Source organism: Ovis canadensis, chromosome 4 (genome assembly GCF_042477335.2).
Source record: "Ovis canadensis isolate MfBH-ARS-UI-01 breed Bighorn chromosome 4, ARS-UI_OviCan_v2, whole genome shotgun sequence".
NCBI lineage: Eukaryota > Metazoa > Chordata > Mammalia > Artiodactyla > Bovidae > Ovis > Ovis canadensis.
The window spans coordinates 84542584-84554599 of NC_091248.1; the positions used below are offsets into that span (position 1 = coordinate 84542584).

Sequence of the window (12016 nt, forward strand, 5' to 3'; positions counted from 1 at the left end):
CCAGCTTCTTTCTTTTCACTAGTCCCTTCTTCCCCAACAAGCAAGCTCGGGTTCCTCTCACCCCAGTGTAGAGGGGAAGGCCTGGCTAGTCCATCAGTCTAGGAAAGACCCGGCACTGCGGTAGACATCAGAGATGGGAAAATGACCAGGTCCTGGGTTTACTTACATCAGAGTGGGAGAAGAAGGAGCGTTATCCAATAAATGGACAACTCATCCATAAAAAAGAATGAAAGTTTGCCATTTGCAAAACATGGATGGATTCAGAGGATATTATGCTAATGAAACAATTTGTCTGAGAAAGACAAATACTGTATGATATCACTTATACACAGAATCTAAAAAATACAAAACCAGTGAATATAACAGACTTTCCAGGTGGCGCTAGCGGCAAAGAACCCTCCTGCCAATGCAGGAGACATAAGACTGGGTTCAACCCGTGGGTCAGGAAGATCCCCTGGACAAGGAAATGGCAACTCACTCCAGTATTCTTGCCTAGTGAATCCCACGGACAGAGGAGCCTGGCAGGCTACGGTCCACAGAGTCGCAGAGTCAGAGTCAACTGAAGTGACTTAGCACAGCATGGTGAAAATAACAAAAAAGAAACAATCACAGATATAAAGAACAAATTAATGGTTACCACTAGAGAGGGGAAAGGGAGAAGGTCAGGATAGGAGTAGAGGATTCAGAGGTACAAACTATTAGGTACAAAATAAATAAGCCACAAGGATATATTGTACAACATAGGCAATATAATCAATGTTTTATAATAACTATAAATGGAGCATAGGAGAAGGCAATGGCAACCCACTCCAGTAATCTTGCCTGGAAAATCCCATGGGCGGAGGAGCCTGGTAGGCTGCAGTCTATGGGGTCACGACACGACTGAGCAACTTCACTTTCACTTTCATGCATTGGAGAAGGAAATGGCAACCCACTCCAGTGTTCTTGCCTGCAGAATCCTAGGGATGGGGGAGCCTGGTGGGCTGCCATCTCTGGGGTCACACAGAGTCAGCCACGACTGAAGCGACTTAGCAGCAGCAGCTTTTAAAAATTGTGAATCTACATTGTATACTTGTAACATATAACATTGTGCATCAACTGTACTTCAATTTTTAAACACTCCAGGAGGAGCAATCACCTTGTGCCAAAGTCCCAAGGCAGAGCAAGCCTGGCTTACCTGGAGCTAAGGAAGCCATGGGGATGGAGCTGGTGGAAGACAGAGAGGGGCTCAGAAAGGGAGGCAGGCGCCCTGTGGACCTCAGTGAAGAATCTGGACAGCCTGCGGGCATTTCCAGCAGGTGAGAGACAGAATCTGACTTACAGACTATCAGGGGCCAGAACAGAAGCAGGGAGGTCTGTTGGGAGGCTACTGACGTGGTACAGCTCACAGGTGGTGGTGGCCCAGACACAGAGCAGCAGCAGAGGGAGGTATGAGAGGCTGTTGGTGTGCTTCCCCCTTTGTGCATATCCAACTGGACAAGAGAGTAAGCAATGACCCACGGCTGCGAGGAGAAAAGGACCACGGCATCTATCTATTCAAGAAAGGTTCAAGACTTCTTGGTGGTCTGCGCTCCCAATGCAGGGTGCACATATTCAATCCCTAATCAAGAAACTAAGATCCCACATGCTGCAGAGTACAGCCAAAACAAATAAATGCATTTTAAAATAAATAAATAAAGTTGTTTGTTTTTTGTTTTTTGTTTTTTTAAGAGAAAGGTTCTGCGAGACATGCTTCAGGGGAAGAAGGCAGACACTCACGGTAGCTCAGGCCCTGCAGGTGATGAGTGAGGTCCTGGTGGGGAAGAGGGTGTTCTTCTCCCCACCTCCACACTGACACCAGAGGCTGGTCTTAACTTGCAGATGGTGAGTGGCCTGTGCTTGGTGGGGGACCTGAGCAGTTTTTGTGGTGAGGCACTATGCATGGCTTCCCAGCAGAAGCCACAGACTCACACTCACCTTCCGCTTTAATCAGGGCAATTCCGAAAGGGTCACCACAGCCTCGTCTCTGCTGCTCCACACCCGTTCTCTGTCTCAGTCACCACCCCCATCTCACACCCAAAGGAGGCCACAATCAGAACCTCCTTGTGCACATCCCCATCCAGACATCCTCCAGGCACCTCAAACTGACTGTGTCCCATCCAGGCTGGCTGTCGCATGCCACCTCTTCCTGCCCGCCCCCAGAAGACAGCCAGTTCTCCCTCCTCTTATGCCATCTGTCTTAGTTAATGGTGTCAGTATCCACACACTGACTCAAGCAAGAATCCCAGACACCATCTTTGATTGCTTCCTTTCCCTTACTTTACAAATCCAGCTGGTCAACAAGCCCTGACCATCCTTTCTCTCTAAAGCCCATTCCCTGCTCACAGCCTCCAATGTCTCTAGCCTAATTCAGGCTCTCGACATTTCTATCCTGGACTCGAGCTGGAACAATGGTAGATTCCTGGGCCGGTCACCCTTAGCAAGTGCTTATAAACGATTTTTGAACAAATGAAAGAGAATGCAAAAATAAAGAAAACGATTGAGTGAACAGATGAGTGAGGAAATCAAACAAAAGAATCAATGAATGCCGTGTAGAAACAAAGAAAACTAAAAAAGATATAATCTAGTGGAAGAAATGCAGCCAAGCAGGTACAAGGTGTCAGGTGACATAGTGTTATAGCGTGGGAGGGACGGAAAATATAGAGATTGTCTTCCAGGTGTCAAGGATGAAACTGGGCACTTCATATATGCTTCACACATGACTCACCCAGAAACCATGTGATATACTGTGCTCCAGATGGGGAAATCGGCATTCAAAGAAGTTACTGAAAGATAACTACCCAAGGCCATCCAACACATAGGGGCAGGGCTCAGACTCAAACCTAGGTCTGCAGTCCCTAAATCCCATGTTGGTTAATGGGCACAGGCTTAAAGGACGGGCCAGACTCCAAAAGATAATGATAATAATCAACACCCAGAGAGTCCTTCTGCCAACGGTCACTGTGCTCAGCACTTTACATGTATCCTCACAAAAAATTCTATGAGGTAGATGTGAATATTAGCGCCATTTTAGACTTAAGAAAACATAAGTACCAAGAAGGTAACAAGTAATTTGTCAAAGGTCATACAGCTACTAAGCAAAAGAATTGAGATTTGAGCCCAGGTGGTCTTGCTGCCATGTCCATGTTGCCCTAATGATGGAGGTGAGATGCCAGAGGTGGGTTCCAGGTGGGAGGAGTGGTCTGATTACCCAGAGAAGCAAGAAGTTACAAAAAACTTTGGAGAACAGGAAGTGACTCATTGTGGCTGGGATCAAGAGGTGGTGGAAAGTGGGACTCCAGGGAAAGGTGGGACTAGACAGGCAGCTTCCTATCACCTGGTCCAGGCCATTGGCCTGACTTGTCTGATCAGGTTCCTCCCTCCTCCACAAGGTAGTCAGCAGTTGGAGGAACACATTCACCGTTTCCTTAACCAAGGTGTTTCGTTTTCTTGCATCTGAACGTGGAAAAGGCAAAGGAATAACTGACTGGTTCAAGGTTTTACCGTTAACTCCCCCATATTCCATGGAGATAATATCAGTGCCATGATCCCTTGGCATTGATTTTTTTAATTATTTAAGATAATTTTATTTATTTGTTTTTGGCTGCACTGGGTCTTCATTGCCGTGTGGGCTCTTCTCTAGTTGCAGAGAGCAGGGGCTACTCTAGCTGAATTGCGTGGGCTTCTCCCTGTGGTGGCTTTTCCTGCGGTGGAGCACGGGCTCTAGGGCATGCAGGCTTCAGCAGCTGCAGTTCCCAGGCTCTAGAGCACAGTCTCAGTAGTTGTGGCACACAGGCTTAGTTGTTCCACGGCATGCCGAATCTTCCTGGATCAGGAATCAAACCCATGTCTCCTACATTCTCAGGCAGATTCTTTACCACTGAGCCACCAGGGAAGCTGTGGCACTGATTCTAACACATATTTAGTTTGAAAAGATTACCCTATTTTTAAAAGTCCTCTCTGATTTTTTTCCTGGTACTGTAAGTGTCCAATACATTGTCACCTTTACACCTCATTGTGCTGTGCTGTACTTAGTCGCTCAGTTGTATCCAACTATTTGTGACCCCATGGACTGTAGCCCACCAAGCTCCACTGTCCATGGGATTCTCCAGGCAAGAATACTGCAGTGAGTTGCCATACCCTCCTCCAGGGGATCTTCTTGACCCAGGAATCGAACCGGAGTCTCCTGCATTGCAGACGGATTCTCTACCAGCTGAGCTACCAGGGAAGCCGTTACACCTCACTACTATGAGGTTATACACAAGTCTGTCAAATACAAATTTCTGTTAGGAACACTTTAGCAGAAAAAAATGAAAAGGCAGATCCCTAAAACTAACTTTTAATTTGAAAACTTCTTTGGGAAATTAAAAAAAAAAAAGAAGAAGACCAGGTCCACCAAATAATCCAAACAAGTCCTTGGGTCATTTTTGAGCCTACTGTGGTCATAATCCATCAACCACAGGAAAAGGTCATCTTGAAATCTGCAAGTGCTATTCTAGTTCCTTCTTTCTTGAAAATCTCAGGGGGGAAAATGATCAAAGCCTCCCAGCTTGAAAGAGACCAAGATGGTCCTTCCCCATGGTCAGGAGGACAGACTAAGTAAGATAGCCCAAAGGAATGCCCTCTGACCTCTGAAAGTAAATATTCTAAAGCAAAAGAACTATTTTGCATTTTTTAGTTCAAATTAAATTTAAAGTGGTATAATTCAGGAAGTTTGAAAAACAGAGAAGTAAAATTACCACCCATACTTAGGATGACCATATGGCCTGGGTTAGTCAAATCAGTACTGGCTTATACGGGTCACTCTGTAATTATTAATAGCACGCACACACATACACACATTTTAAGAGTGCTCAAAAGCATTGTGGTTTAAATGGTAAGTTATTTCTGGTCATCCTAGCATAATCCACTGTTCAAAAGAATCATCACAGTTTTGGTATATTTCTTTGCTGACTTTTTCTTACGTGCATATTTTTTTATCATCATAATGAAGTGTTTTCACAAACCTAGATCTTTTCTTCAATTTTTATTACAACAAAAATAGCATTCTATGTTCCTAGATAGTTAAGTCACAGCATTCCACTGAGTAAATGTTACCTTCTACTGTTGAACATTTAGGTGGCTGCAAGATAGCTTTAAAGGAAATGAATTTGTGGGGTACTTGGCTCAGAGGTTGAAGTGTCTGCCTGCAATGTGGGAGACCTGGGTTCGATCCCTGGGTCGGGAAGATCCCCTGGAGAAGGAAATGGCAACCCACTCCAGTATTCTTGCCTGGAGACTCCCATGGATGGAGGAGCCTGGTGGCCTACAGTCCACGGGGTCACAAAGAGTCGGACACGACTGAGCAACTTCACCTTCACCTTCACCTAGAGGACCAGTGTATAAATCTCGAGAGAAATTTCAACCTAAGTGAGGAAGAGTCAAAAAAATTAGTAATTAGGAGGAATTTCACTAACTCCATTTTTATGAACAGGGGAGTCCCCTCTTTCCCTCTAGACCAAGCAATTTCTGCATTCTTCCCTGATTAAGGGCTTGCTGGATTCAATTCCAGCATGCCTGTGTGACTTTTCCATTTGTGCCCATACAACCCATGCTCCACACACGCAGAATGAACCTCTCAATACAAAATTCAGATCAAATGCCTCTTCTGCCTCAAGTCCACCAACACTGGCCACTGCAGTGAGAATAAACTCCAAATCTCTGACCATGACTTAAAAGCCTCCCCGCTCCCCACCGACTTACAGACCCTGTGGTCTGATCCCAGCCTACAGTCCTACTTTACCTACTTCTACTCTCTGCTTTACTCTCTGCCCTTCTCTCCATCTCTTATTCCATCTCAGGGCTTCTATACCTACTAGTCCCTCTTTCTAAAACATTTTTCTCTAAATCTTTTCTGATTGTGTCCTCAGCTCAAATGTCACCAGAGTCATCTCTGCTGCAACACCTTAACTAAAAGTTTCCTCCCAAAGTCATTCTCTTTTCAATTACACTACTTTATTTTCCTTACGGCACTCAACACAATCTGAGTCTATGTTATTTGTTTATAGGTGTATCTGTCCCTGTGATGTGGGCTCCAAGAGGGCAGAGACTCTGGCTAGTTCACTGCTGCACCCCAGAGCCACCTCATAATAGCAGATGGACAGCATATAACTAGAAGGAATAAATGACACTGGTCAGAGAGTCACCATGAGAACAGGTACCCATTCAATCTGAAAAGTACTAACATTCTGAAAGAGATGCGGATACCAGACCACCTCACCTGCCTCTTGAGAAACCTGTATGCAGGTCAGGAAGCAACAGTTAGAACTGAACATGGAACAACAGACTGGTTCCAAATAGGAAAAGGAGTATGTCAAGGCTGTATATTCTCATCCTGCTTATTTAACTTATATGCAGAGTACATCATGAGAAACGTTGGGCTGGAAGAAGCACAAGCTGCAATCAAGATTGCCAGGAGAAATATCAATAACCTCAGATATGCAGATGACACCACCTTTATGGCAGAAAGTGAAGAAGAACATAAAAGCCTCTTGATGAAAGTGAAAGAGGAGAGTGAAAAAGTTGGTTTAAAGCTCAACATTCAGAAAACTAATATCATGCCATCTGGTCCCATCACTTCATGGGAAATAGATGGGGAAACAGTGTCAGACTTTATTTTTGGGGGCTCCAAAATCACTGCAGATGATGACTGCAGCCATAAAATTAAAAGACGCTTACTCCTTGGAAGAAAAGTTATGACCAACCTAGATAGCATATTCAAAAGCAGAGACATTACTTTGCCAACAAAGGTCCGTCTAGTCAAGGCTATGGTTTTTCCTGTGGTCATGTATGGATGTGAGAGTTGGACTGTGAAGAAAGCTGAGTGCCAAAGAATTGATGCTTTTGAACTGTGGTGTTGGAGAAGACTCTTGAGAGTCCTTTGGACTGCAAGGAGATCCAACCAGTCCATTCTGAAGGAGATCAACCCTGGGATTTCTTTGGAAGGAATGATGCTAAAGCTGAAACTCCAGTACTTTGGCCACCTCATGCGAAGAGTTGACTCATTGGAAAAGACTCTGATGTTGGGAGGGATTGGGGGCAGGAGAAGAAGGGGACGACAGAGGATGAGATGGCTGGATGGCATCACGGACTCGATGGACGTGAGTCTGAGTGAACTCCGGGAGTTGGTGATAGACAGGGAGGCCTGGCGTGCTGTGATTCATGGGGTTGCAAAGAGTCGGACATGACTAAGCGAGTGAACTGAACTGATTAACCCCTTTGTGTTGTTCTACAAAATGATCAACCACTACTATTATGCACAAATAATGAAATTAATGAAATAAAATGTTCATCCAAGAACACATCAACACCAATATACAATATTACCTGGATTAAAGGAATTAAATTTTTGCTTTGTAGTTCTCTCCACCAAAATATAAAAAAAGAAAACCTCTAGCAGTCTGAAATAAATAACAGGGGTCTCTAAATGGCATTTAGGTCCATGACCAAATTTTTAACAGTCCACAGTAAAATGGGAAAAAGAAAACAATGCACTGAATTTCTAGAAAGCTAAAATCTTTCTATGTAAAGTACTCTGCCTTATTTTTAGATTATGTCTTTTCTATTTTTGGGGTATCAAAATAAGCCTCTCTTTTGTAAGAAAACAATAATTGTATCTGATCTGTTTTGAGGAGGTTTTCATGCCCTTTATATAAAAAGCAAAAGGTTGGCAATCCTGTATTAGGCCTTAACTTTCTTCTATCATTTTAGAAACCCAAGAACTCCGTAGAACTGGGTATCATTCATCTCTGTTTTCCCTGTACTCCTTCTCAACTGTGGCCCTTGGAGGTTTTACTAAGCCCACAGATGTACTGACTCTAATTCTGCAGCACCGGGGGCCCCTGGCTCTACGGTGAAAGGTTAGGATCAATCAATCAATCATTCAATCAATGAGTGACATCTATCACGGTAGGGAGAAGGGTGGGCAGGAGATGGGAGATGGAGTTGAGGGAGACTGGCATGCGCAACGCATCCAGAAAAATAACCCCTCCCTAATATCAAACCAGGCTTCCCTGGTGGCCCAGTGGTAAAGAATCCACCTGCAATGCAGGAGATGGGGGTTCAATCCCTGGGTCAGGAAAATCCCCTGGAGAAAGAAATGGCAACCCATTCTAGTATTCTTACCTGGGAAATCGCATGGACAGAGGAGCCTGGCGGGCTACAGTAAAAACAGTTGCAAAGCGTCGGACACAACTGAGCGACTAAACAACAAGCAAACAATATAAAAACTACCTGGAAAATTATAAGTGAAACATTTAAGCGACTTGTCTAGCCCCTTAACAGAAGTCATTGTTGAACCCAGAGAAGTGAGGACAATGAAGCCACAAGGATGCCCAGTGGTCAGCCGGCCTTCGCTGCCTCCCGGTATGTGACCAAAATCGTGGGAAGCTGTCAGTGCGGCAGCCGTGAATTCATAGGCGGTGGTGAATTCACGACCAAGGTAGTCTGGCCAGGAAAGAGCTTGGGACAAGGTGTCACAAGACTGACCGAATTAAACTAACCCAGTGGGAATCAGTTTCAAAGAAGGCTAATCTTGTGATCTTGTCAGCAATTTTTAGAAGTCCAAAGGTTAACAAAACACCAAGAAGGAAAACAAATGCAGGCAGCTGGGGACTGGGAAAGAAGACCATGACTGGCCTCTTCTCAGGGCAGACTGGGCATCCTGGAGTGAGCAGAAGTCAAGATTTGAAAACTGTTACCCGCATATAGTTTGGGAAAGGGTGAAACAGAGGGGAGAAGCATCATGCACATTAACTAGCTCTGTCCAGGCTCGGGGGCTCCAGGTGCCGCTGCTTTCCCTGCCTTGGTGGAAACCAAGACGGGATTCTATCCGACTCAGGCCAGAGCTCACACTCCACCTGGACCAGAACACAGGATTACTGGCTCCAAAGCCTGGAGCTCACACACCCTTCGACCTGGCATCCCTACATCTGGGAAGGGATCTTCGAGAAGGACCAGCACCTAGGCGCTAAGCCACACATCTGAGTCTGCTCACCGTAGCCATGTTTATTGCTAAAAAAGTTGAGACCACCCGAATGCCCATTCCTAAGGGAGCAATTAAACAAAGGGAACCCCATTCACAAAAACCTTGTCGTTCAAAACACAGGGTAATATGGAAGTACTAAGGGGAGGGGGCGTGTCCATGACACACTAAGGGGAAACGACAAAGGGGAAACTGCAGAACAGCAGGCAGGGTGATTCCAGTGTTTCAGTATGGACATAAATGTGTATACACACACTGATATGCACAGAAAAAGATTCCAGAAGGATACACGCCAAAGCGTATGCATGTATATATACACGTGCATGTGAAAGCAGGGGAGAAGGACCCATTTTCTTATTTTTTACTTTATACACTCCTGGACTGTTGACAACTTTTTTTTTTTTTTAATATATTGCCTTTGTGATTTGAAACTATAGATCAAATAAACCTGTAAGGACATAAAACATATATAAAATAAACAAGAGCCCCTCACCCCAGTCATCGTTATTCCTCTTGCTCAATCAGGAAAAACCAGTCACTAGGACGGAAAGCAAGGCTGGAGAAGGGACTGCTCTGGCTTGCCCCCCTTCTCCACCAGCTGCTGGATATTTCTCCCTCCCTTAGCTGACACATCAGGTTGTATTTTTATTTAGTTCTGATCAAGAACAACACATACTTTTTGAAGCAGGATTTGCACTAGCAGAGAACAAAATAAGAAGTGCAGAAAAATCGGTTCAGGAGTGAGCTCTGCCCAGTCTGCGGCAGTATCAGGCGCTGACAGCCAGCAGCTTTTTGGCCGAATGTCTCCTTGATACGCCTTCCTGACTCCACCCACAGAGTCTACACCCATCTCTGAATTTTTTTTAGGGGGGGCCACATCATGCGGTTTGTGGGATCTTAGTTCCTTGACCAGGAATTGAATCCAGGCCCTTGGTAGTGTAAACTCAGTGTCCTAATCACTGGACTGCTGGGGAATTCCCTACATCTTTTATTTATAATGCATCCTCCCTTTGCTTCCAAATGAATGTGAAGTAGTTCTCCAATAGATTTAAGGCAGCAAACAATAACTGATCTAATGATTGTAAAGTTATTAACATAGGCACTGAGGTAAGAATGAGGGAAAAATGAAAATCTTATTTGAAGTATAAAGTCCTACCACTCATAAGCATATTTAATTTTTGGTTGCTATACACTAATGCTCCTTAAAGCCTGTACTTCAAAAGCAAAGTTTACAACTATCAGGAAAATAACCTAGAAAGACATTACTACAGTATCTACTGCTGATTCACTGAATAAATCTAAATTCAGTAAGCTTCCTCAATGCTCTTCAGAGGCAGCTAACATTTTTCATAAGCCTTCCTCCAAATTATATAATGTATAACAAATCTTCTGACACACACCTACCTTGCTAACACAGCAGTTAGATCATCTTCAAAAACTTAGCTTGAAAGGTAGCAACAAAATGTTTAGAGCTCAGGTTTGGAGACACTCACATCTGGGTTCAAATCCCAACTATGCCACTGATGGCTGTGTGACCTTGGACAAGCTACTTAACCTCTTTGAGCCTACATGTTCTTACAGAAGAGGGAAAGATACTAAGCCTTAGAAAGAGGAAGTAACTGGCTCAAAGTAACCACCACAAGATCACCCACTTGTTCAGGGGCAATGCTGGAATTCAAACCCATCTGTCACTAGATGACTGCTACTCCCTTTTCAGATCTCTGTTCCCATCTCACTATCTCTGGGGAGCTTCCCCTAACTCCCTCCAGCACAGTCAAATCCCCCTTGTTACACTTCCCCTGCACCAAGCTCTTCCTCTGTGGTTCTGATCTCAGCGAGATTCTTACGCTTATTCATTTAGGCATTGAGTTAATGTCTATCTCCCCACCAAACTGTAGGCTCAGGGACGACACAGCTCACACTGTTCTTTATTTAGAATCTCTGGCCTAAAGGGAGATCTCTGCCTTAAGGGACCAGGTAATTAATGGGTTCTCTACATACATTTATACTGACTGAACAAATAAATGGGAGAAAACAGTGCTCAGAAATCACTCAGCCACTCAGGCACCGCACTAAGGAAGCACAGGCAGCCCAGTGTTCATTGACGTATGGGCATCGTAACACTTGACACCGAGGTCTTTTTCGGAACCGAAGAGGATCTCAGGTACAAAGCCTCGCAGAGGTGAGATGGACACGGCAGCATCCTCGCAGCTGAAGGAGGGCAGTGTGAGGTATGGACTCTTCATCAACCTGGTTAATACATTATTAACAATAAACTGCTTTTCTGATTCTTCTGATTGATTTTTCACTATATATGGCTTCTGTTTTATTTTTCCTGCTAGTTTAATTAGTTTTCCAATCCCTTCCTTGAATATCTTTTTTCTTAAAATACTTTAAGCAGAATCACATGTCATTCACAGGCTAGGTTCTTAACACTCAATTGTGAAACTGAAAACAACTGTAATAAAGGAAACTATATATACACACATACACACACAAAGTTACCAAATCTATGTACTTCTCCACAAGCCACTGCCACAAGGAAAAGCCCAAGTGTTTCAGAATATCGTATTTTTAAGCAAGTCATACAGTACCATCCCACATTACACTCACTCCCAATGTAAAAATACTAAGCCAGTAGAAACATTAAGCTCTTTATGAGAAAGGAAAATATCCACAGGAAGCTATTTTAGTCTAAAAAGATTTTAAAAAGAAAATTATATTTGTGACTTGTCAAATAGTGAGGTTCTCAGGGTTTCAGGATTTTGATTATCACTCAACAATAGGCTTGATTTCACAATGTTTTTATTTTTTTTGCCACAAGTGAACAACAAACTTTAAGAGGTGAGAAAAAGTAGAGAAAAGCAGGAGATGGAGTTTTGCTACATGAATATTCAGGAAAAAAAGGAAAATTACGAACTTAGCCACATTGGTTTGGCAGAGCCTAAATTCACATAAGGCCTAAACTATCTGCCC

At 43.9% G+C, this 12016-nt stretch overlaps 1 protein-coding gene across 7 annotated transcripts in view; it reads right to left on the bottom strand.

Moving 5' to 3' along the window:
• The window catches only part of SNX10 (sorting nexin 10), a 66572-nt gene that overhangs the window by 39261 nt on the left and 15295 nt on the right, over positions 1-12016 (bottom strand). Inside the window, exon 1 of one of the 7 annotated variants that reach the window (XM_069588156.1) lies at positions 8182-8560. The exons of the other annotated variants lie outside the window; for them this stretch is intronic. The gene's annotated coding sequence lies outside the window, so the exon portion shown is untranslated. Of the gene's footprint in view, positions 1-8181; positions 8561-12016 lie in introns of those variants that run through there. 7 annotated transcript variants of the gene reach the window in all.